The sequence below is a fragment of the Alnus glutinosa genome, chromosome 8 (assembly GCF_958979055.1).
Source record: "Alnus glutinosa chromosome 8, dhAlnGlut1.1, whole genome shotgun sequence".
Lineage (NCBI taxonomy): Eukaryota > Viridiplantae > Streptophyta > Magnoliopsida > Fagales > Betulaceae > Alnus > Alnus glutinosa.
This window is the reverse complement of record NC_084893.1, coordinates 15137909-15165204: the sequence shown is the minus strand read 5'-3', so window position 1 is coordinate 15165204 and position 27296 is coordinate 15137909. Positions and strand designations below refer to the sequence as shown.

The following is a 27296-nucleotide window of genomic DNA, read 5'->3' as shown; positions in this document are numbered from 1 at the left end:
TTACTAAAGCCCTTGGAAACTCTCTTTTCCATAAGCTTTTGTCCAAGATGTCTGTTCACGACATTCACAGTCCATCTTGAGGGGGAGTATTGATGTATATAGCACGTTTTTCTCATTTGTAATCTAATTGGTAGTTTGTATCTAGCTTGACAGTTGTAATTCTTTGTACAGTAAGGTTATTACTTGTTATTCTAGCACATGTGCTTATTCCAATATATAAGCACTCTCACTCTAATGTATTGGTTAGTTAAGTCATTTTTACAATAGAAGATCGATTCCTTCTTCATTCTCTTGTTGTGCAAGTTTCTGTTTTCACTCTCTGTTCTTGTTCATTCACTTTACAATTCTGTAAAGCTTGATATCAATTATATGTTGGGAGGGGTGTATGTTCTATTATGGGGATTGGATTGTCTAAACCATAGTACTCGTGCGTGAATTGCAAGTGAATTTTTGACATGCTACAACATGTTTAGATTGCTTTTTAATGAGTGAGTTTCTCAAATGGAGTGATGAAATTTGGTCACACCAAAAAAGGGTAATATTATTTTGATGAAGAGTGCTCTTGATATGTTTAGAATGGCTTTGAATTACTGGGTATGAGCTCTACTCAGTTGAGACGATTAGCATGTTATATATAGCTAAAAATAAGTGATCGTGTTCGTGTAGTGATGATTGAAGGCCACACTTGCCAATTACCTCTACAAAGACTAGGTTTGTTTGAAAACTTATTTTTACATTGCATTCCTTAGAGGTAGCCAGCCAAGAACCAGAGATCTGAGCACTAACCGGCTCCGAGAAACCGAGTTGGTACCCGGTTATTTATAGCCAGGTAATTGGGGTACCCAGACCTGGAGCCGAATATTGGTTTTGAAAAACCCAGTTATAACCAGGTACTCAATTCCGAGTCTATTAATTTATTAAAAAAAAAAAATACCCCCTACCTTTTTACACCTTAATAGCATACAGCTTACACGGGGACCTTTTGGTCCTTTCCATTTTTTGCTTTTTGAGTTTTGCCCTAAGCCCTTTTCTTTCAGAAACCTTCTGCGCCGCTACCTTCACGCCATGCCTTCTTCTTGAACCTTTTTCTTCACACGAATCACACCCATGCCCTAATTTCTAAAGCAGAGGAAGCCTTAATTAGAGGAAGAAAAAAAGAAAAAAAGAGAGCTCGAGCCAGGGTTTCTGAGGACAATCTGTAGGCCACACACGGTCTTCTTCTTACTTTGCCGTAGCAAATTTCCTCTTATTTCTCCTTACTGTGCGTAGCAAGTAATGGCCTCGGGTTATTTTTCTTCTCCTTCTTCTCTTTGCTGAGCAACGCTACATGCCTTGTTTCTTTCTTTTCGTTGTCCTTTTGACAACAGTTGATTTTTTTTTTTGGTTCTTTCAAGCCTTAAACGAAAGGCATTGTGTTCCATACTTTATTATTATTTTTTTTTTTCTTTTCCGTTTCATAGCAGGAATAGTCCTAATTTTTCTTGTTTCTTCTTTCTTTTGGACAGTGGTATCCTCACTTGATTTTCGGTGGGTTTAATTTTTCCTCTCCTTTCTTTTACTGTACCGTAGCAGATTGTGTCTTAGATTATGGTTCCGTGTGAGCCAGAGGAGGACACTGGTTCGGGCATCCAATTGGTCCGACCGTCCGATCAGAAATCTCCCTACGACATTTTCGGTAATTCTCTCTTTTCTTTTCTTTTTTTGTTGATTTTTTCCTTTAAAGGTTATGTTAAAGAAATTATAAAGAGAATCGTTTTTTTTCTTTTTTTTTTTGTGTTTTCTATAGATCCAAATATATGTTTGCATGCCTTGTTTGATTTGTTATAGAATAAAACCGATTCTGCCCAATAGGCTAGCATCTTGGCCCATTAAGACCAATAGCAAATTGCCGAAGCTGTTGTGTCCGGAGTCGGTAATTTGCCGACTCGGCATACAAATCTAGGACAGTTAAAAACCGACCTTATGGTGACCATGAAGGATATCCCACGATCACATGGTAACTATTATTACGGAAGGTGCCCCCATGGTCTAGAGCCAATTGAGAAGCGGTTCTAGATCATGGAGCACGAACCACGACTCTACGATCCCAAGCCTGTTAAAGACTGACTTGGCAACGAACGTGGAGTATGTACGACAATCCCACGATCCAAGTAGCCAACAAACGCTCTGGGTCTGGCACGTGGTCCAATGACACTTGAGATAATTCTGACAAAAGCATCGGAGTGGGATTGTCGGATTCCCCCCCGACTAAGTCTTCTCTTTTGTAAGATATTGGAGATAGCATCTTCTGTTCATCAACTACCATACCAGAATCTGTTCTAACATATTGGTGCCGTCTGTGGGAAACGACTGACAAGTGTACGTCGTTTACTACGCAAAAATATATCTGAAATGGTACGAACAAGAGCCACAGCTTCAAGAGCTAATAACCCTCGTAACGAGGTGGGGGGTACATCTCATCAACATACGACTGAGATGGAGGCTCAAATAGCTCAAATGTCTAGGGACATGGAGGTCCTAACTCAGCAGAACATCCGTCTGCAGAGGCAGTTGGCGGAGGAACAAGTTCTTGAAGTACTTGGAGGACATGAAGAAGGAAAAAGCAACACCCACGAGGAAGAAGACAGGGAGAGCAGAAGACTCACTGAAAGAACTCAACTTGAAAACCGATCTCGGCGAGCTGAAGGAGTCGTGAACCCTCTTCCTAGCGAAGGGATGATGAATCACCGTTATGAAGAAAGAAGACTCAATGAAGCCATTGCCACGCTCGATGAGAAGTACGAAGAAAAGTATAACCAATTGCAACTTGAAATCCAGCAAAAGGGCAAGGGGAAAATTTCTCGAGTAGACAGTCTCTTGAACAGGTCTTCCCCATTCGCTGAGTGTATCACGGCAGTCCAACTGCCGGAAAAATTCAAAGTTCCGGCTATCCAAACTTATACCGGGGTTAAGGATCCCATCGAGCACTGGACAACTACAAAACACACATGGATCTGCAGGGGACTCCGCAGGAACTGGCCTGCCGAGCCTTCCCACTCACCTTGTCCGGTTCTGTCCTAGACTGGTTCCGAAAACTCCCACCGAGTTCCATCACGAGTTTTGAAGATATCGGACAAAAATTTATAACCCAATTCCTGTGGGTGCAAATTGAAGAAGCCGTCCGGGCAATTGATGGCGATGCGCCAAAAGGGGGACGAGTCTCTAAAGGATTATGTGATCCGGTTTAATCAAGCGAAGCTCACGGTTGATAACCCCACTGAAGAGATGGTTTATGCTGCTCTTTACCAAGGATTACGGGTGGAAGGGCCCCTCATGTCCAAGATTGCTCTCAATCATCCTGAGAATCTGGCTGATCTCACGGATGTGATTGAGAAATAAGTAAACCAAGAAGAAATCCTCGCTGCTCTGAGGGAATCTCAGAAACAAAAGATCAAGGAGTCAAGCAACCCCGAGAAGAAAGAAAAAGCCCGGAAGGAAGAAAAACGGACCGACATCGAAAAAGAGCCTGCGAAGTATTACCAGTTTTCCATAGATGAGTGGGCTTCTTTGAATTCTCCCATCAACGAGGTGTTGATGGAAATCAAGAGAGACCCACAGTACGAGAAGCCTTATCCACTTCACAACAAGTACGTGAAAGAAGAAAACAGAAACAAATTCTGCGCGTTCCATAATGCACGAGGCCATATCACCGAGGAATGCAGAAACCTCATAATTTTGATTGAGAAGTTCATCAAAAATGGAAAACTACTCCGTTTCATAGCAGATAACCAGGGCCAGCCTCGGCAGAATCAGGAGTCTCGGAGGCATCAAGACCAAGAGCCGAGACACAGAGATCGCTCCCCTCAGAAGCACCAAGAAAATTATCGAGACAGAAGAAGGGAGGAACCCCATCGGGAAGAACCTCGACGAAATAGAAGCAGAAGCAATAGCAGAGGCACACGGGGTCGTGACCCACGTAATGAACCGGTTATCACCGACATCCAAACCATATTCGGAGGCTTTGGCGGAGGAGGAGAAACGAGAGCAGATAGAAAAGCCTACGCTCGGTACCAAAAACATCAGAAGGTGATGACTATAGAAAGACCCCACAAATCCCACCGAAGGGAGTCCATGGTGGTGGGGGTTTTCAGATGAAGATTATGCAGGAGTTTCACTTCCTCATACCGATGCGATCGTGGTCACGCTGTAAGTAGCTAACCACCGAGTCCACCGAATGGTCATCGATAACGGAAGCTCGACTGATATCCTATATTGGTCGACCTTTCAACACATGGAGATTAGCCCGGAAAAGGTGATCCCGACTACCTGCCCTTTGGTGGGGTTTGTCGGGGAGCAAGTCCAGCAGGTCGGTTCTATCTAACTCCCTGTAACGGCCGAAGATTATCCGGTCACAAAAACTATCATGGTTAAGTTTCTGTTGATCGATAGACCCTCGGCCTACAATGCGATCCTTGGAAGGACATCCCTCAATGATCTGAAGGCAATTACTTCCACATCACATTTGAAGATCAAATTCCCGACCGAGAGAGGGGTTGGGGAAGTAAGGGGAGAGCAGGGCGTGGCACGCCAGTGCTACAACATAACAATGAAAGTAACCCCTTCACGGGGTAATTGCGGGGAGAAAGGCGAGCAATAGCAATTACAGCCAGGAGAACCAACCGAGGAGATGGAAGAATTTGAAGTAGGGGGTAAAGAGAGAAGAGTAAGGGTCGGGTCTCTGTTATCTCCGGAGATCAAAGAATCCTTGGTAGCTTTCCTTCGAAGTAATACTGATGTGTTCGCCTGGTGCCATGACGATATGCCAGGAATTGATCCTTCGGTAATTTCGCACAGGCTAAATGTCGACCCAAACTACCGACCCGTCAAGCAAAAAACAAGAAGCTTTGCTCCAGAAAGAAACCAAGCCATACATGAAGAAGTGGAGAGACTATTGAAAGCCGGTTTCATTCGAAAGGTGGACTACCCTCAATGGTTGGCCAATGTTGTCTTAGTGAAAAAGTCAAGCGGGAAATGGAGAATGTGCGTGGATTTCACCGACCTCAACAAGGCGTGCCCAAAAGTTCCCTCTCCCCCGGATGGATGTCCTAATCGACTCCACCTCGGGGCATGAGCTCCTAAGTTTTATGGATGCCTTCTCGGGGTATAACCAGATCCACATGAGCGAGCTCGATGACGAGAAAACTTCCTTCATTACTGACCGAGGGTTATATTGTTACAATATGATGCCCTTTGGTTTGAAGAACGCCGAGGCAACCTACCAAAGGCTAGTCAACAGAATGTTCAGTGACCAGATCGGGAGGAATGTAGAAGAATATGTGGATGACATGCTGGTGAAGAGTCGGAAAGCGATCAGCCATCTGGCTGATCTCGAAGAAACCTTTAACACACTAAGAAGATATCAGATGAAGTTGAACCCGGCGAAATGTGCCTTCGGCGTCTCATTAGGAAAGGTCATGGGGTTCATGATCTCGAGTAGAGGGATCGAAACAAATCCAGAGAAAATTCGAGCTGTGCTGGAAATGCAAGCTCCCCGTACAACAAAACAATTGCAGCAATTGACCGGGAGGATTGCAGCATTGAACCGGTTCATCTCTCGATCAACGGACAAATGTTTACCCTTCTTCAAGATACTTCGGAAGACGTTTGTTTGGAGCAACGAGTGCGAAAAGGCTTTTTGCCAGCTAAAAGAATACTTAGCCAACCCACCACTCCTAAGCTCGCCAGAAAAAGGAGAAATTCTCTACTTATACCTAGCAATGTCGCCATTAGCTATCAGCTCGGTTCTAGTCCGAGAAGATTCCGGAGTGCAAAAACCAATAAATTTCACTAGCAGGGCGCTACACGGAGCCGAAGGAAGGTATCCCCAAATTGAGAAGTTGGCCTTTGCCCTCATCACTTCAGCTCGAAGGTTGAGACCATACTTCCAAGCACATGCTATAAGGGTGCTTACAGAGTATCCTTTGAAAAAAGTATTGCAGAAGCCCGACCTCTCGGGTAGGTTGGTAAATTGGGCCGTGGAACTCGGAGAATTTGACCTAAAATTTTATCCAAGGACAACCATCAAGGCTCAAGTTCTGGCAAACTTTATTGCAGAATTCAGCAATCTTCCCAAAAGTCAAGAAATACCCGAAAAAGAAGCGTGGATAGCATAAGTCAATGGGTCATCCATGAAGTCCCGGAGCGGAGCCAGGGTAGCCTTGATAACACCGAATAAGGAGGAAATTGCAGTGGCACTGAAGTTAGATTTTTAGACCACAAACAATGAGGCAGAGTACGAAGCAGTAATAGCAGGTCTCAGCCTAGCAGAAAATCTCGGGGCAAAAAACCTTGAAGTACGAAGCAACTCGCAGGTGGTGGTTGGCCACATCCAAAGTGGATCTGAAGCCAAAGGGGAAAAAATGATAAAATACCTTGCCAAGGTTTTAAGTTTTTGGGACCGCTTCAAACGAGTGGTGGTCACTTAGATCCCAAGAACCGAAAACGAATGAGCTGATGCACTAGCTCGACTAGGGTCGACAACGGATGAAAAGATTTCAGCCTCAAAACACAGGGTAATCGTCCTGGACAAGCCTTCTATGGATGACCCTGGATCGGTGATGCAGATCGATGATGCCTATGTAATTCCCCAATGGGCAAGAAATGTGGTTGAATATTTTGAAGAACGGGCAACTGCCGAATGATAAAAAAGAAGCTCGAAAAATCAGGATGCAGTTAGCACGGTATACTCTAATTGGTGAAATCCTATATCGTCGAGGCTATACACTCCCACTCCTAGAATGCCTCTCAACGACTGAGGCCGAGTATGTATTGAAGGAAATTCACGAGGGAGTCTGCGGCAGTCACTCAGGGGTTAGCGCACAAGGCTGTACGAGCTGGGTACTATTGGCCAACAATGAATCGAGAATCAATGGAGATGGTCCGAAGATGTGACAAGTGCCAAAGGTTTGCAAAGTTACACACCAACCCCCTAGCAGAACTCAGCTCGGTCTCTTTGCCATTGCTGTTTGCCCAATGGGGAGTTGACATTGTAGGGTCCATGCCTACAGGAAAAGGGAATTGCAGATTTCTAGTGGTCGCAGTAGATTACTTCACCAAATGGGCAGAAGCGGGGCCTTTAATGACTATCACAACCGGGGCAATCAAAAATTTCCTCTGAAAGGCGATCATATGTAGAATCAGGATACCTTACGCCTTAGTAACTGACAATGGAACGCAGTTTGACTGCAAACCATTCCAGGACTAGTGCGTCGAGCTCAAAATCTGACATTTTTTTCTCATCGGTATATCACCCTCAGTCAAATGGGCAGGTCGAAGCAACAAACAAAACTCTGGTGAAGATATTAAAGAAAAAACTCCCAAAGCGTAAGGGAGGATGGGTGGAATATTTGTCAGAAGTCATGTGGTCGTACCGAACAACCAGCTCGGCAACTTCCGAATCTCCCTACTCGCTAGCATTCGGAGTCAAAGCGGTGATCCCAGTCGAAATAGGTTCCCCGAGCTTTCGCATTCAGAATTATAATCCCGGATTCAACAATGAAGGATTAAAGCTGGACCTTGGTCTTCTGGAAGAAAAACGAGAAGAAGCAAGAGTCAAAACTTCTGCTTATAAAGCAAAAGCAGCTCGGTATTATAACAAAAAAGTAAAGCCCCGATCGTTCAATACCGGTGATTGGGTGCTTCGGAGGATAACTTCGGCAGCTAAAGACCCCACAGAAGGGAAATTGGGGCCAATCTGGGAAGGACCATTCCGAGTTATCAAAATCAACCCAAAGGGAGCATACCATCTTGAAGATACAAACGGGAAGAAGCTGCAAAGACCATGGAATGTTGAGCATCTCCGGAAATATTATATGTAATCTGCTTGTTTTAAAACTTTATCGTTTATCAATGAAATGCAGATTCAGACAGCATATTAAATCCATAGACACCATTCGCAAATTATATGACTCGAATCACGTTGAGGGGATTTGAGCCGAGACTTGAATCACGTTGAGGGGATTCAAGTCAGAAAAATTTATGACTCGAATCACGTTGAGGGGATTCGAGCCGAGACTTGAATCACGTTGAGGGGATTCGAGCCCAGACTTGAATCACGTTGAGAGGGTTGAAGTCGGAAAAATGCCGAGACTTGAGCCACGTTGAGGGGGTTCAACTCGGAAAAATTCTAAGTGTAAAACTTAGACGGTACTAGATATACCAAAATCTACACTTAGCCAAAATTGGCTAAGTGTAAAACTTAGACGGTACTAGTACCACATATATAACAAAAAAAAAGGGTACCAAAAGGTACAACTCCAACATAAATTTTGTGTAAAAATGCCGAATGTCATGTATATAAAAAAGAAAATGCAAAGTCTTACAAAAACGCCAAAGCTAAGACGTCGAAGCTAACAAAAAAAAAAAAAAAAAAAACTAGCTAAGGTTTCTCGGTATTCGGTTCTCTGGAAACTTGAGCAGCAGAAGCTTCAATATCAACGGCCTCAGTCAAAGCATTTAAATCCGCCGGCTCAATAACCTCACCAACAGGTTCGGCATCATCACCAACCCAATCCGGGACATCAGGAATCAAGTCTCGGCCTATTCAGCTCTAAGATAGCTTGCTCGGGAACGTCCATAAAGTCGGTATAGTTCAGCTTGGCAAAATTTGGAGAAGGCGTCGAAGGGTTAAGCACAAATTCTTTAAGGGAATCAAAACCCCACCTAAATCTATTAACCCAGGTTTGATCTCGAACCTTGGTAAATGCCAGAATCTGACTATGAAACCAATCTGCCCTCGCTTTGTAGCAAGTGGCCTTCGATTTATAGTGCTTGGACTTCTTCCGAAGCTCATGACACTTGGATTTTGCCTCTTGTAAATCTGCCCGAGCTACTTGTAAACCCGATTCAACCTCTTTTAGCTTCTCCTCAGCGGCTTTTTGAGCTTCTTTGGCATTCCGCCGAGCTTGTTCGGCGACTTTCCTTTGTGCTGTCTCAGCGCTCAGATCGGCCCGCAGAGTTGTATTACTGCATGATGTAGCCGAATACTTCGCCTCGACATTATCAGTGTGAGTCTTAAGTGCGAATATCTCGCTGGTCCTCGCATCCAGCTGGGCGGATAATCCTCGACTGGTTTCCTCGGCCGCATTTCGCCTGAGCTCGGCGTCAGCAACTAATTCATCATGTCTGGCCAATTCCGACTCTCGCTCGGCAAGAAGCTTATTCAGCCTGGCCACCTCCGATTCAAGAGATTGTCTCTGAGCCAACTCGAGCTCAAGCTCGGAAATCCGTTGCTGAAGCTCGGCTATGACCGGAACCTGGTCCCAGTGGAAACTCCTGTGCTGGTCGAACAATGAAAGGGTATCCACCAATTGCTGCGAAGCAAGGAAAAGGTTAAAAATAAAAAAATAAAAAAAAATAAATAAAAAAAAAAAAGAGAAAGAGATTAAAATAAACTCACCATGGTCTGAAGTCGGACCAATGCAGCAATCATATCCTCAATTGGAATGCGCCCAACGGTACTTTGCCCTAAGTAATCGGCCGGGGTCAGAGCCCGTATTGCATCCATAATCGGCCCAGCCAAGCTCTCTTCCAGTGAGGCCTCGTCATATTCGTATTCCCGGGCTGGCCTAAAAAACCCGATGGAATCGTAAGTAGACACTGCCGTTGGCCCGACCTGATCGGTCCTAAGGCCGACAAAGGGCCTGCTACAACTTGGCTCTGCTTCCTCGACCATAGGATAAACTAAGGGCCCGTTACTTACCCCGACGGCCGCGCTATCAGCTTCGGCCCGGATGGATCCCGCATCATCACCAACTTCAGCGGCCACTTCTGGCTGCGATATTTGACAGGTCTCGACCTCGGTTTCTACCTATGCAGTCAGCAACTCGGGTAAGGCCGAACCACTTTCAGGAAGGGCAGTCTGAGCCACTTCTTCCCCAGCCATGGACGTAAGAGTCACATCCTGGCCCGCAGGCTGCGCGCTGAGCACATCCTCATCACGGAGCACTGGCACTCTCCACCTGGTGATGGATGATGAGGCGCAGCCTCGTCCTCGACATTTTGGACTGAATGTTCGAAGGTGATCATTGACAAGGGTTCAGCGCGAATGGGAATACCCTTAACAGCCGAACCAATTGATTTGAGATACGACCGTGCCGCCTCAATCCTTGGTTTTTTCTTAACAGGCTCCCCCTCAGGCTCTTTGCCCAACTGAGGCCTTTCTTGGGAAGCCTTTGATTTTCCCGCCAACTTCTCGGCAGCTTTCTTGGCTTTAGCTTCCTGCTTGGTACCGATCCGTTGGGCGTCAGCAAGAAGCTTCTTGACAGTTTTTGAAGCCTTTTCATGCTCCTTAGACTTCTTCGGTCCCTCGGAAACCTTTTCCTTAACCTTCCGGGTAGCAAGCACGGGATCTTTCTTTGGTTTCTAGGATTTACCCTTCCTCACCTTCAAGAAAGGAAGATCAAAAATAGCAATGTCGTAACCAAGAATATTTCGTATATTCTCATTTGTCACGAGGTGGTCGAAGTCCAACACCACCGACGCCTCTTCAGCGGGCGTAGCCTTCGCAAAGGCAAGCATGGCGTCGACATTATCGACCTGCTCATCAGTTAGCTCAGGGGCTTTTGCAGCCCCGACTCTTATACGGGCCCAGTCCCGAGGTACCTTTTGGTCCGAGGACGTTGAGGACTCGACTCTCTCCCACTGGCCGGAGACTCTGAAGATTTGCTCCTTCCATTCTTTGTTGTTAGAATATCTCCAAGCCAGGTGGATGAAGGACGGTTTCTTGCAAACGGTAAACTCTACCGTACCATCTCTTCGGAACCCAGCTCGGTAAATTGTAAGGAACTCGGCTACAGACATCCTCTTCTGAAGCTTGATCCTCCAAAGGATGAAAGAAGCAAACATGTATCTCCATCCGTTCGGTTTTATCTGAGATGGAACCACCCCCAACTACACTAGCAGTTCCTTGGCTATCCCTGTGAAAGGGAATCGAAATCCGGCCATCAACATTCGCTCGGTGATTGCCCGCGATGGAAAGTTGACCGAGCTCCTGAAAGTGGAAAGTCACAGAGTCCAGGATATTATAGCTCTGGCGGAGGTGACCTTCCTCAAAAGCCGGAATCAAAGACCTAAACCTATTCTCATGAGGAACGAGATTCGGGCCGCCATCGACGGGAGCACCATCAGAATCAGAATCAGAAGCCATAAAAATCGATCAAAGTTTTGAAGGAGATCGGTCAAAAGTTTGAAGGAGATCGATCAAAAGTTTGAAGAAGATCGGTCAAAAGTTTGAAGGAGATCAGTCAAAAGTCTGGAGGAGATCGGTCAAAAGTTTGAAGGAAATCGATCAAATGTTTGAAGGAGATCGGTCAAAAGTTTGAAGGAGATCGGTCAACTGTTTGAAGAGGATCGGGAAACAGAAAAAGATTGGCCGAAAAAGGGAATCCTCGCAGGAAAACTTAGAGGTTTTTTACAGAACAGTGAATGATAAAAAGTAAAAATGAGGAATGGGGGTTTATATAGTCCTTCATCAGGAAGTTGAAAAGTCATTCATTGAATGCGCCGAGTTAAAAGTTTTGTAACCGTCGGGCGTACAACTAGCCTCAGAAGACGAGCCACACATGCATCTCAGTGCGTGAAACAGCTTCCACGGCCAAAAGTCTAACGAGCGTGATTACACGTGACATGAGAAGCTCAAATCAACCTAATAATGTTCGCACCGTGCGAGAAGACGAACCGATCTGACAACAGATTCCGAATCTCATCATAACCAAAGTCATCATTTCAGACGCTTTCGTTTCCAAGGGCACTTAAATTCAAAAAAAAATGAATTTCAAAATTTTGCATTGCAAAATTTCCCGGTGTTTTCCCAACAAAGCGAGTCAGTATATTTCACATTCAAGCCTAGCAGAATCGCGTAAGGAAATTCCTTTCACCGAGACTACTTCATACAAAAGGAATTGGGGGGTACCTGTTACGGAATAAAACCGATTCTGCCCAATGGGCCAGCATCTTGGCCCATTAAGACCAACAGTAAATTGTCGAAGCTGTCGTGTCCGAAGTCGGTAATTTGCCGACTCTGCATACAAATCTAGGACAATTAAAAACCGACCTTATGGTGACCATGAAGGATATCCCACGATCACATGGTAACTATTATTACGGAAGAGCCAATTGAGAAGCGGTTCTAGATCGTGGAGCACGAACCACGACTCCACGGTCCAAAGCCTATTAAAGACCGACTTGGCAACGAACGTGGAGTATGTACGACAATCCCACGTGGTCCAATAGGAAAACCGGACCACCCTCAACATTCCATATATAAATACCTCACAACTAGATAGGTAAAAAATATAATTTTTGCTCGCTGTGATTAAGAGTAATATACACTTGAGATAATTCTGACAAAAGCATCGGAGTGGGATTGTCGGATTCCCCCCGACTAAGTCCTCTCTTTTGCAGGATATTGGAGATAGCCTCTTCCGTTCATCAACTACCATACCAGAATCTGTTCTAACATGATTCAATCTGATTGTATTTTTTCTTTTTGATTTCGTTTGGTTGTTGGAAAATGATTGATGAACCAGTCTGAACAACCGATTTCAGCCAGATAACCAGGGTCCTTGGTTAACTGGGGTACTTGGTTTCGAACCAGGTTATTGAAATCCAATAATCGGGAACCCCGATTCCCATTCCCAGTTCTCAGTTTTGGCCAATAACCAAGAACCGAAATCGAATTTACACCCCTACTTAGAGGATGTGACCATTTATGAGCATGGTTGCTTTTGGAGTCTTTCATCCATGTAAATTTTATGTTCCTCAAATTTCCAATTGAGTTTGATTTTTGAAAGTAATTTTTTAAATGATTTGTCATTGCCTCTTTCTTTCAGTGAGGTGAACCTTTGACAGCCTCTAATACGTTTTGACTGCATCATATGACTTTAACATGGTGAGTTCATTCCTAGTAGCAGAACAAAGGTGCAAGAGTTTTCTCCTCTGTATAAAGAAAAATCAAAAGTTATTGTTCTCTATAGAGTTTTGTTGTTCTCTAATAATCTTGATATGCTTAAGCCTCGTTCAGTTTGCAAAATGAGTATTTCATTAGAAAATAGAATAGTTATTACCAGGAATAAAAGAGAGTAGAATGAAATGGTTATTTTAAATCTTTAGTTTGATAACAACTCATATACTTTAATTGGAATCCAATCAAAATTACTAAAAAAACTCCATATTATTTATTTTTTAAAAACAAACTCAAACTATAAAACAAAAAATTGAAAACTAGGTGGGTGGCCCACCACCTCAATGGGTGGTCGGCCACCCACCAAAGAGTTGGAGGTTGCTACGGCCACCCCCAAAGCCCATCGAGGTGGCCTGTGCCACCCCCAAATACTCTGGGGGCGGTGCGACCACCCGTAGTGCTATATGTGGTTGGCCAACCACCCATTGGGTGGTCAGCCAGCCACTATAAATGAGGGTTGGAGTTTTCTAATTTATTCTTTTTTTAAAAAAAAAAAATTGAAAAAAAAAATAAAAAATAGGAGTGGTTTTTTCTGGAAAATGTAGTCTATTCCCATTGAAATAGCTATGCTTTTCATTTTTTAGAGAAATGCGTATTTCTCTTTGGAAGGGAATAGTTATTCCCATTGGAATAACTATTTTAAGAAATAGACACATACCAAATAAAAGAATAATTATTCTTATGGAAAAGTCATTTCATTCTAGAGGTCTATTTCGCAAACCAAACGAGGCCTTTTGTAACTTGTAAAACTATCATACATGTAATTTTGTAAAAATTCTTGTCATGAATTATGTATAATGGTATTTCATCGAACTTGCATTCTTAACTGGTAGTGTTGGAGGCTTCTTGTATCTAGCATTGGTGATTCGGGTTGCCTTACTCCAAGTGAAGTATAGCTCTGGAGATTTTTTTCCTTGGCATTGACACCAAAAGAACTCATGTTTGGCAGGTGGGATTTCTTGCATGTAAAGCGGCAGAGGTGTTGGCAACATTAAAGCCCATGTTACTTTAATAGTTTTAAAGATCAATAAGTGATAATAATTTTGTTTCTCACAATCGGTGAGGAGAATTTTTTTAATGTATTTAGAATTAAATTCGAGTCACACATCTATATCCATGCAAAAAGATGCACTTTAATAAACCTTTGTTGCACTCCAACATGATACCACCAACATACTTTAATAGCAAAATATAGACCAACAAAATACCACCAATTCACATCATTGTTACTTACAAATCTACTACAACTAAATATAATCACTAGGTCCACAACCAAACATTGCAATCTATGAACCACTCTATTACAAAATGCAAGTAGTTATTTTTTAAAAAAAGTAAATTTAATTTATTGAAAGCATAAGGCGTCCGTAGTACACTGGAAGTACACAAAAGAAAGCACCTGACTAGGAAGGGAAAAACGGATAGGAAAATCGGCAAAACTAATCGATAGTGAGAACAAAAAAGCCACCATCCAAAAATACAGAGTACAAAAAAATGAAGCTAAAATATTTTTCATGGAATTCTCTAAATCCTTGAAACACCAAAGACTTATTTCTTTCCAAACATACCAAAAAATGCATATTGGCACCATCTTCCAAATCACAGCACTCCTCAGCTTTCCAGACTTCCACCATCAGGCAAAAAAGTTGATAACTCTTCTAGGCATGACTTAAGACATATTAAATCGAGTAAAAAAGATATTCCACAGAGCATAAGCCATATCCCAATGAAGTAGAAGGTGATCCACTGATTCTCCATCTCTCTTGCACAAGCAACATTTATCCACAATGATGATATGCCTCTTCCTAAGATTATCCACAATAAGGATCTTGCCTAGGACTGCCGACGACACAAAAAAGCTGCCCTCGAAAGAGCTTGAGTCCGCCACACACTCTTCCAAGGGAAGCGCCTACCTTCAGAGCAGGCCGAGGAGTTGAAGAAGGACTTGACCTTGAACAATCCTTTCTTGGAAAAGATCCACAAAAGCCTATCTGTACAATCTCTACTCGCAATGGCTGAGTGCAACACCTAGAAGAATAAAGCAAATACATCAACTTCCCAATCATGCACCTCCCTAACAAAGGTCACGTTCCACTGAGTAGAACTACCCAAAATCTCCATATTATCTGCGATTGAGGCATCTTTCACACAAGTAATACCATAAAGATCAGGAAAAACTTCCTTCATAATCGTATTTCTGCACCACAGATCGTGCCAAAATTTTGTCATAACCCCATCCCCCACCTTAAATCTAGCAAAACCAAAGAAAGTCTCCTACCCTTTCCTGATATTCTTCCACAACCCCACTCCAAAGGCACCTACAGGCTCAAGGGAGCACCACCCGCCCAACAAACTGCCAAACTTGGAGTCCATCAAAACTCTTCACCAAGCATCTCTCTCAATCCCAAACCGCCACAACCATTTACCTAACAGAGCACAGTTGAACATCACCAAGTTCCTAATACCCATCCTCCCTTCTGAAATTGGAGTACAAACTTTCGACCAATTCACCAAGTAATATTTGAATTCTTCACCAATCCCAACCCATAAAAAATCCCATTGTAACTTCTCAATGCGAGTAGCAACACTTCCCAGAATAGGGAACAGAGACAATAATACATAGGTAAATTGGCAAGGATACTCTTAATAAGGGTAACTCTACCATCCTTGGAGAGGTATAAACTTTTCCAACTGGCCAGTCGATGCTCTATCTTCTCAATTACCCCATCCCAAATATGAGTGGACTTATAGGAGGCCCCCAAAGGAAGACCAAGATACTTCACCGGCAAAGTGGCAACCTCACACCCTAGTATACCGGCTAACCTTCCCAGATGATCTACGTTCCCCACAAGAATTAAATTTGACTTTGCCGAATTAACCTTCAAGCCTGAAGCAGCTTCAAACAAAAGGAAGAGACATCGCAAATATCGCAACTAAGATGAACAAGCACTACAGAAAATCAATATATTATCGGCAAACAGAAGATGAGAAAAAGTAGCATTGACAAATTTGAAACCTTCCAGCAAACCCCTTTTAAACCACAACAAAAATCATACGGCTCAAAGTCTCCATCACAAACACAAACAATAGGGGTGACAGCGGATCCCCTTGTCTCAGCCCACGGGAACTACTGAAAAAACCATTAGAAGAGCCATTGACTAACACCAAAAACCTCACAAAATAAATACAATGAGCTATCCACAAACACCATTTTCCCCCAAAGCCGCACCTCCTCATTGTATACAAAAGAAAATCCCAATTTACATGATCATATGCTTTCTCCAAATCCATTTTACAGATGACGCTTGGCTCCCCCAATCTTAATCTACTATCAAGGCATTCATTGGCAATAAGGATCAGATCGAGGATCTGCCTACCTTTGATGTAAGCACTCTAAGATTTGGAAATGACCTTCTCCAAAACTGACTTCAATCTGTTTGCTAGAACTTTTGAAATAATCTTGTAAATTCCACCCACAAGACTAATAGGCTGAAAGTCTTTGAGGGAATTAGCACCAAGAATCTTTGGAATAAGCGAAATGAAAGAAACATTAAGGCTCTTCTCAAACAAACCTCTAGCATGAAAGTAATAGAACACCTTCATAATGTCCAAGCTCAAGATATCCCAGCACGCTTGAAAGAAAGCCATAGAGAAACTGTCAGATCCCGACGCCTTATCGTCATTCATAGCTAACATTACCTTCCTAACCTCCTCCTCGAAAGCTCTCTCCAACCAGCTGGCTTCAAACTCCAAAATAAAATCAAAGGAAATACCATTCCACCATAAGCCTCCACCTACACAGCTTGAAAAAGAGCTTTTGATAGAACTGTACCACTCGCCTATTTCTATCTAATTAGAAAAGGAATAGCTCCAATCTATAAGGAGTCCATTGAGTTGTACCTTTTAGTACACTTATCCCCTTCCTTTTAACCACATCACTCTCGATTTCTGCCTCCAACTCACCTCCTCCAAAAGAGAACACCTCTCTATCTCACTGACAATCTCTGCCTTCACTAGTAGCTCCTCCTCAAGTAAAGCCCTACTACCTTCAATAACATGAAAAGCCTGAAGATCTTCAAAAAGCTTCCTCTTGTTCCTCTCTACATTTCCAAAAACCTCTCCATTCCATTTCTTCAAATCTCAAAGCCTTGAGTTTGCAAGCTAAGACATAGCTAGGTGTACCTTGAAACGAATAAGAATCCGACCATTGTTCACCATCCCCACAAAACCATCCGCCTTAAGCCACATGGTCTCAAATTTGAAAGGTATGCTCCCTCTAGAAACGTCACCACAATCAAGAAGAATCGAAAAGTGGTCTGAATAGAGGCGAGAAAGCCTCTTCTGAGAAACCACAGGAAACCGAGCTTCCCAATCTAGGGAGACGAGAAAATGATCAAGAAAATGATCAATCCTAGACCATACGGGAGGATCAAGAGTGAGCGATCAAGTAAAAGAGCCCCCAGCAAGAGGAAGATCCATAAGACCCTGATCATAGATAAAATCAAAGAAATCTCTCATAGCAGACATACTACCATCACCAAATCTTTCATTAGGGAACCGAGTTACATTGAAATCACCCCCTATACACCACAGCATGTTCCACCAATTGAGAATGCCAGCCAGCTCATCACAAAGCAATCTCCTATTGATACCAGAATTTGGACCGTAAACACCTTCAAAGGCCCAGACAAATCGATCCACTACATTCCTGAAGGAGATTGCGAGAGTGAACTCCCCCAATAGTCCCCTCGAGGTTGGAGAACAAGCATTGGGACGAGGCAATCTACCAATACCAACTTCTCCTTCCATCTCAGCCATGACACACAATCCCCCTCCCTCCTACACTGCCTACAACTTTATAAAGCTGGTCACCCTCCTGGAACACAAACAATTCAGAACACCCAAGAGGCTAGTTGTTGGAAGCCCCAACATCAATCCTTGCCTACACAGTAAGAGGACGTTGCATGTGATTTATCGACAACCCCAACCCAATCATCCCAGATACAGCCGAATCCATAATTAAATTCCCCCGCCAAGCATAAGACACATCACCAGCACTCTCTAAACAGGGACTAAGAGGCCGCGACACCCCTTCTCTAATTTCAACCACCAAATTATGCAAATCCTCAACCACCGTCGACATCTGAGGTAAGATTGCATAATCGGCGTCCAAAACCGAACTCACCAGCAACTTCTGCTCTGAATGGGCCCTTTTCTGTGAAAAGCCGACCCCCGAATTCTCACCAGATGATAGTCCCACCAGAAAAGGACAAGCTAAGGACCCCACCGAAACATCCACTGCGAGAGGACCACCCAAGGACACCGGCGTCCACATCTCGACATGAAGGCCACCAATAGACGACGTCGCCCCTAGGTCACCAGCCTAACCCGCATCAAATCTCACCCACGTACAAGCCGAGCTCGAAAAGGCATGAGAATCATGTTGGGCAAGGGTCTTACCTTTTGGGTCAGACTTGAAAGCAGCCTGACCCATGCCCAAGCCCAACTTAGCCTTCCATTTAAAAACGGCCTTCTCCTTAGGCTTGGACCAACCAATGGGCCTCGAGGGCTCATAAGACCCTTTACCAGCCCAATCCTTGGATGTGGATAGAACTCCACACTTGAGCAGGGGGCCCAAAGTCTTCTTCAGCAAATATTTAAACATTAGGCTTGTCTAGAATTCACTACCTTTATCTTGGGCCCACCTCCTGGTAAACCAACCATAGCTGACTCAGCAAAGTCCAACTGTAACTCCTCGGTCCCATATTGGGAAGAGATTAATAGCTTACATAGAGCGAGCAGTTTATAAAGATAGTCATGAGTGCTAAGTCCTACATTGCCAAGTTACTAGTAGGGTGGGCAATTTAGGTTGGACCCGCAAACCCAACACGAACACGACACGAAATTACAGGATTAGGGTTTAGGCTAAACGAGTTGGCGGGTTGACACAATTATAAACGGGTTGGCGTGTCGACCCGCCAACCCGTTTAGTAATCAGGTCACCCACCAGCCCGCCAACTCGTGGGTTGACGAGTTCAACTTGTTAGTAAAAGTGTCAGTCTTTAAAAATTTTGGGTCGTATCGAGTTAACATAACTCGCTTGTTTAATCGTGTCGTGTCGGGTAACCCGACTGGTTAGTCGTGTCATGTTCGAGTTACGGGTTTCAACCCGATTAATAATCGTGTCGGGTTTGGGTTGACCCGAACCCGCGACACACCAACCCGAATTGTCCACCCTAGTTACTAGGTGAAACTGGGCTTTATAAGGGATTCTAGTAAAGCTTCAAATTGATTAGTCTTTTTGAGGTGATAGCACAGATGTGGCTAGCACTTTTTCTTAGGTTGTTACAAATGGTATCAGAGCCACCTAGTAATGCCAGGTCATGTGGTACTGGAGCACCTCATGACGTGGCCCTAACGAGGACGTAAGGGATTTAAGGGCGGGAGTTTGTAACACATCGATCCCATATTGGGAAGAGATGAATAGCTCACATAGAGTTTGTAGTTTATAAAGATAGTCATGAGTGTTAAGTCTCACATTGCCTAGTTACTAGGTGAAACTGGACTTTATAAGGAATTCTAGGGAAGCTTCAAATTGACTAGTCCTTTTGGGGTGATAGCGCAGATGTGGCTAGCCTTTTTTCTTGTGTCGTTACACCAGCCTTTCCAGACAAACGACTACTTCTTCTTTAATCTTCAATAACGCCTCTCTGAGACTTGCAATTTTGAAACTATCACCAAAATGGGCGATTAAGTCAGACTCCCCACACCCCTTTGCAGTTGGCTTTGCAGAAACTTCATAACCACAATATAAAGCAACAATCTTCACCTGAGGTTGTGTAGACTTCGCCGGAATCATAGCTGCATACGTCAAAAAATGGGTAGTCTTCGTCGGAGCTAGAATTCTCCTCTTGCTTAACTCCGAAATTTGGCCATCTTTGTCTGGGTAACCTTCCACCGAGAGTTCTCTCACCCACCTAGGCACCCTAGCTACCGGCCCTAGGGTTGGCAATTTTTGACACGACCCGCGAACCCAACATGAACATGACATGAAAAAAACCGGGTTTGGGTTTGTTATAATCGGGTTCGGGTCATAATCGGATTGACCCGATTATAATCGTGTTTGGCGGGTCAACCCGCGGGTTGACCCGCCAACACGATTATAACCCGATTACGCGGGTTGACCCGCAAACACGATTACCCGCCAACACGATTATAAACCGATTACGCAGGTTGACCCGCCAACACGATTATGACCCGATTAAAAAAAATTCACGCCTCACGTTCACGGTTCACCCTCTTCTCCCCTTTTCTTTATTCTTTTCCCTTCTTAGTTGTTCGGTTCTTCACTTCTTCTTCCTTCTTGTTCAAACACGCAGCATAGAAAAGAGAGAGAATCATCCTCCTCTCCCTTCTAATTTTCTTCTTCTTCCTTCCTCTTGTCTTCTTCTCTCTCCCATCCGTAACAGAAAGAGAGATGGTGATCAATTACGAACCGAGTGGAAAATGAAGAAAGAAAAGAAATATCAAAGAAAGAAACCGGCAATTGAAGACATGAAGGTAAAAACTAAAATTGAAGGTTGAAACTTGAAACATGTGAAATTGGTGTCGGGTCGGGTTAACGAGTTGCACGATTATTAGTTGTGTTTATTAGGTCGTGTTCGGGTTACCCTATTATTAATCGGGTCGTGTTCAGGTTACCCGATTATTAATCGGGTCGTGTTCGGGTCGCGTGTCACAACCCGATTAATAATCGGGTCGAGTTCGTGTCTAACCCGTTTATGTAATCGGGTCGGTAGGGTTGACACAAACCCGACCCGAATGCACGAATTGCCAAGCCTAACCGGCCCTGAAACAGCACCAAAATACTCCTTCAGCAGTGGCAATGTCTTTGCCAAAACCTCTGCATAGCTTCTCCTACTAACCCTCCCCGTCTTTGCTACCACATCTCGACACCCTGCTCTAAAGTACTCGAAGGCCGAACGTAACACCGAGCCAAAAAGCTCCCAACCTTTACCGTTCTTCCTTCTGGAATAAGCACCAAACCACTTCTTTCATCACCATTAAATTCCTCTACCACCAGGAATCTACCATGTCTTTTGAAACATTGTTGAGCAAGAATCTGAGGGAACCTAGGTTGAGACTGGTTCCAAAACACCCATGAATCTTCCACTACCACCAAATCCTCATAGATACACATCAACCACACTAACTCATCCCTATCTAAGAGAATAGACTTCATCTTCCCTTTACAAGGCAAAAGCTAGCTTAAAGAAAGTATTGAAACTACTCTTTTATGATTTTTTGCAAGTAGTTATTAGAATGCCTATTGTGTGGCCCTTGGCATCATTTCTCTCTTCACTGACCCCTCTACGTTAGATGTTCCAGACTCATCTGGTTGTGAAACCGAAGCATTAGTCACGTATCCCCACACGTAGGGGTGTAAAGCCGGCATATTATAATCGGCCGATAACTAGTAACTGGCTAACTGCCGTTGTTATCAATTGAAAATAACCGATAATGGGGGCCACCAGAGCAGTTACCGATTTTAGAAAATATTTAAACCCAGTTATAACCGATAACCGGGTGTGTGTGTGTGTGTGTGTGTGTGTGTGTGTATATATATATATATCTTGAATATGGGTTATAGTGGAGTCCAGTGTGGCTGGAGGGGCTGTTTGGTAAAAGGCGGGATTGGATATTGTAGAAGCATGAAATAGGCGATAAGAATCAGAAACCAAAGATATTTGGGCTTCATTAAATGGGGCTTTACCTTTGTCAGAGATGCTGGATTTGGATGATTTCACCGACGCTGATTTTTGTGAGCTGAGGAACATGGCAGTAGCAGGACTGTTGGATGGCAAGTGGGGTTGCATCAAGGAGAAGACGTGATTGAGCTTGATTCCACCCTGTCCTACGATGCATGGGCAGGAAGCTGACTCTGCGAAAAACGAGGAACGAGTTGCAATTGGGCAAACTCACCTCCATGGTTGATGGCAGAAGAAGCTTCAATAGGAGAGAAGACCGGGCTAAGAGAAGAAGTACCAACTACAAACCTACCCATTTCACGGGCATCCATTTGGGACCCCGAAGAGATACGAGAGCTGGAAAATATTGTAGCCTTGATAGAGAGACCATATTTGTCGTGGGGAAGAAGAAGCAGTGGAGCAGGACATCCATTTTTTTTGTGACCAATCAAGCCACAGAGAATACAATAATCTGCAAGTCGTTCATAAAGAAACCAAACCCAGATAGGATCTCTACCCAAACAAGGGAAATGAAAACCAGGAACAAGTGGTTTCGAGGTATCGATCTCAACTTTAATATGAAGATGATGGCGACAAATTATACTTGGAACCTCGTTATTTTCCACTTCCAACAGAGGATCGAGAGTTTTACCAATCTTGATAGCATTGATAACAGTTGTGTTTTGTAAAGGCAGACCATGAACTTGAATCCAGAAAGGACATATATTGAGTTCCACCTCTTTGAAGGCTAGTTCAGGAGACCAAGGCTTGAGAAGAAGCAGAAAACCTTGAACATTCCAAGGGCCTTGATGCAGTATCCGCTCAACATGAGAACATTGAGAACAGTAAACAAAAACTTATCTGAAGAAAGGATTTTGATTTCAAGAGAACTTGCAAACTTCCTAGCAGCAACCAGGGTATCATGGACCCATTGAGGATGGGGAGGTTTTGCAAGCAAAAGTTTACCTATCAACCCAAAAGTTGCTTGTTTGGGGTATTCAATTGGTAGAGATTCCAAACGAGGGGGACCATCCCAGTCAAGAGCTTCAGTTTCTGCAATAAGAGCTTGGAGGTTGATTGGAGAGGTATCCATGAGGTAAAAAAAGAAAAAGGCAAAGATAGCAGGGGAGACAAAAAGTTTTGTGAGGTTCTTTCCTAAAGGAGAGAAAATGAAAGCTCAGAGAGTGCGGATTTTTTATCCAAGCAAGTGTTGCTGTTTTTTACTTTCCAAATGTTAGTCGTTGAGTAGAACAAAGCTACTCCAAAACCAATCTAAATGGTCTAGAAGCCACTTGTTACCTAAAAGTTAATAAGAATATCCTCAATAGTTTTTTTTCTTTTCTTTTCTTTTTTCTAACTGAATAAGGAAAATGTTACAAGGGATGATCTTTCCCATTCTTGATCCTGATAGAAGAAAGAATGGGAAAACCTGTAGGAATGCTACCAAACACAATGTGGGTAGCAGCCCATTTAGCTAAAGCATGTGCACGAAGATTGTTACATCTAAAAACTTTCAAATCATTCCAGCTTTGAAATAAAAGAGTTCTAATCTAATATCCGAAATATATGGAGCAAAATGCCAAGAAAAAAAAAATATGGGGCTGATTCACAGCAAGAATCACAAGAAGAGCATCTCCTTCATGAAGAAAGATCCCTATACCTATAGAAGCTGCCAACCGAGTAGGAAGATAGAGCAGCAGAAGCTTCATCAGTGTTACAAAGCTTTTAGGTAACAGTTAGGATGATTTCTCCATCAGAGTTACTAATAACAGCAGCTACCACTGCAAAATTGTCTCCGATAACTACATCAAAATTACCTTTGAGAAACCCAGAACAAGGAGGAGTCCAAAAAGAAGGAAGAGCAATTGCCTGCCAAGCCGAGTAATGAGAGTCCAAGGTGAACTAAAGGTGTTGAAGAACTTTAACTAGATTAGGCTGATAGCCTCATGTATAACCTTGTTTCTCGACAACCAAATGAGATCCAAAACAGTTGCTACCAAAAGTTGAAACTTCCTAGATTCAACAATAGAAATGCCAAGCCTATTAGAGGGATAAATAATAGCCAGAATCCACTTGGTGATAGGCTTGGAAGAGAAAAAGGAGATATTGAAAGACCAAGGAGAAAGACTCCAAAGAAACTTAGCCAAATCACAGTTCAAGAAAATATGGCTAAGAGTCTCAAGATGACCACTACAATAAGGACAAACCCAAGCATTGACATCTTCAGAAACCACAAATCTTCCTATATTTGCTCTTGAAGGAAGAGTATCCCATCCAATTTTCCAGAGAAAATGTTTCAACTTGGCTTGAAGTTTGAGGCCCCAAAGAGCCTGCCAGACGACCGGAAGAAAGGGAGAGGATCTGGTAGCCGGAATCAAAGAGACTTCCCTAGCAGACTTGACAAAAAAAAAAAAAAAAAAAAATACCTGAATGAGAAGGAATCCAGGACCATTTATCCTCAGAACTGATACAGGGAATGTGAATCTGAAGAATATTCTAAACTGAAACCGGATCAAAAAGGTCATTAAGGAGATCTACATTCCATGATCTCTAACTAGTAAGTAGGTCAATAACTAAAAATTCTGGAAGATCCACCAAGTTCACATTCGGCCTAGGTTTGAAGTGGGGCATTAAAGGTATCCAAGGAGAATTCCAGACATGAATTTTATCCCCCATTGAAACAGACCAACAAGCACCTTTCTCTAGCACGTTCCTATTCTTCAACAAACCTTTCCAAATCCAAGAAGATTGAGGATTGACTTGAGCAACCAAAAAAGAGATCATTAGGAAGGTATTAACCCCTAAGAACTTCAACCCATAAAAGAGATTCCTTTGAGTGCAATTTCCATCCCATCCTCGCAAGAAGAGAGTTGTTGATGAACTCCATAGATCAATATCCTCAATGGTTTTATTACCTATATATATATACACAACTATGAACTTGTTTTGTTCCAGATTCTCTTGTACGTGATCTTATTTATAGACCTTGAATGTCGATAGGTACTTGTTTTTATATGCACCTCATTTCTCCTCACGCATGATGCATGTGTATAATAAAAAACTCATCAAGAATCAATAGGCTGTTGGGCCAACTACCATATAGATGCGACTTAAACTTAACAATTCCAAGCAATAGCCAAAACAAAATCACACAAGTAGTTTCGGCCTCATCAATATCAATTAACACAACAAAATCACCTCAGATTGAGATCAATTAACATCTATATACACGTAAAATCATCAAACCATCATTTCTTCACTGTATATATGTATTCAGACGCCAACTGTTCAAACCTCAAACATTTGGTTAAATTTTAATGACCCGCACGCAACCCCTTTCAAACATCAATATATCTCAAACGCCTAGTTTCATATATACATTCAGAACCACTGTCGCTTCGCTAATCACTGCACAAAACCTTCAAACATCAATATATCTACACACATACATCAACAACAAAATCCCAAAGGGGTCAACCTTTGAAACAGTCCCTCCTCACAAACAGTGAAAAAACACTTCCAGGTCCGCTTTGACAAATACCCATTTCAACATCAAGCCCAATCCCAAATGGGGCACTCTAAACTAGCCCTTCATGTCAAAATCCTTAAATCCATATAGAAACAAAAGAAAGAATCACAAAAAATCGAAGCTAAATAAACCAATGGGGCTAGGGCTCGAAAAGATTTTGTTTCCAATTTTTGAAGATGGATGCAAACTGATGTTCTAAAGGATGAAGACCAAAATTTTTCCAGTTGCAAGAATAACAAAACACTAACCGAACAACTTGATGTCTCGGTGCCTTTTGTCGCGATGCTTGTCATCTCTGCAAGATTGGTGCTTGTGGTCTCAATTGCTTAAGTGACGGTGGAGAACAAACAATGGTCTTCATAGTTCTGTCTTTAACGTTAGTTCAGGGCACAAGCGAAGATTGAAGGGAGCTAGCGATCTCAAGAAGAAGAAGAAGAAGAAGAAGAAGAAGAGAGAGAGAGAGAGAGAGAGAGAGAGAGAGAGAGAGAGAGAGAGAGAGAGAGAGGGGAATGTTTTCCTTAATGTTCTCCTTGAGCTCGTCTATACGGAGGACGAGGGTCAGACCCTCGTCCGACCCTCGTCCTACGTGGCACATTTAATATTCTTTTTTATTATTTGATTAAAAAAACAAAAAAATGAAAATTCCAGCTGAAAATATAGAAAACACATCTGCAGTGGTCTTCCCCCCATTTTCAGAAGACTTATCCCCCATTTCCAAAATTTCCCCCCATTTTCCAAATCTTCCCCTCTCCACCACACATCTCCACCGTCCAACGGACTGATCGCCACCCACCAAACGGCCCACCGACCGACACCATCCCTCTCCCAGCTCTCTCTCTCTCTCTCTCTCTCTCTCTCTCTCTTAGACCCAGCAGACCGAGCGTCGCCCACGAGCACCGCGGATCTCTATCTTTCCTCTCCCCCTTCCCAACGCCGCCCATCACCGACCACGCCAACCTCCGAGCACCGGTGATCACGCCGACCCAACCTCCGGCGACCTCAAATCTGGTACTAGCCCTAGATTTCCCCCTAATTTTAAGTATCCTCCCTGCAATGTTGTGTGGTGTTTCAAATTTTTGGCTATTTGGGTCCTTTTGATTTTTTTTTTGGGTAGATTTTTGGAGTTTTGTTTATGGGTCTTTTTTTTTCATTAGTCGTTGATCTTGATGTTTGCAGAAATTTTGGTCCTCTTGCAATTATTTTATGTTACAAGGTAGTTTATATTCAGCTCACGTTTGGACTTTTCAAGTCCAACGTTTGAAATGCTTTGCATTTCTAGTTTGTTTGTTTACATGCCTAATTATGTGTAATGTTCCCTCAATGTGCAAAGGAATATCATGTTGGCTGTTTGAAGGATCACCGTATGGAAGAGCTTAGGGTGAGAATTTTTTCTTGTCATATTTTTGCAGTTCTATTGCCACGAGCATTACTTTTCTGTTTAGTTGAACTACAAATGTTAACAAGATTTAGCCACCATGAAGTACCAAAACATAAGTGGTTTTGTTGCACGAATAGCAACAAAATTCATTCTGCTTTGTAAAAAATTTTGTAGTTCGTGGAGATCAAAAGTTCATAAACTCGCTCCTGAATGTTGCAAGGAGGCTAACATTGATATAAGATGGAGGGTTCTTAATTGGAATTGGCCTCTTCATATGAAACTAGATAGTTGCTTTTAGAGTATGTTGTCATTTTCTATGTGAGAGATTTTTGGCTATTTGGGACCTTTTGATTGTATTTTGGGTATATATGGTTTCTTTGTAGATATCTATCAAATATTCCAGCCGAGGGTCTTAATCTGTTGGTGGAAGCGATGGAGGAAGCAATAAATGAAGAACAAGCTGTTGGATATTAGATTGTAATATCAGATCAATTTCAGGAAACTGCTTTGGAGCCCTGTTTTGCTATTACTTATTTTCTTGGAAATATTATCATGGATTCTGATTTTATTGATTTAGATGTTTTGGAACAACAATTGTTAGAAAGTTGAGGAGTTTAGGATCTATGAGGTGTATAAATTCTC

At 42.9% G+C, this 27296-nt stretch overlaps 1 long non-coding RNA gene across 2 annotated transcripts; it reads left to right on the top strand.

Moving 5' to 3' along the window:
* Nucleotides 1-1517: 1517 nt before the first annotated feature.
* On the top strand, nt 1518-27296 carry LOC133874740 (uncharacterized). 2 transcript variants are annotated; one of them, XR_009901363.1, is made up of 3 exons: nt 1518-1675; nt 26607-26654; nt 27038-27296. It is a non-coding gene; the product is annotated as an uncharacterized LOC133874740 (long non-coding RNA). The 2 variants fall into 2 exon arrangements; XR_009901362.1 differs by lacking the exons at nt 26607-26654; nt 27038-27296 and adding exons at nt 12870-12928; nt 13950-14034.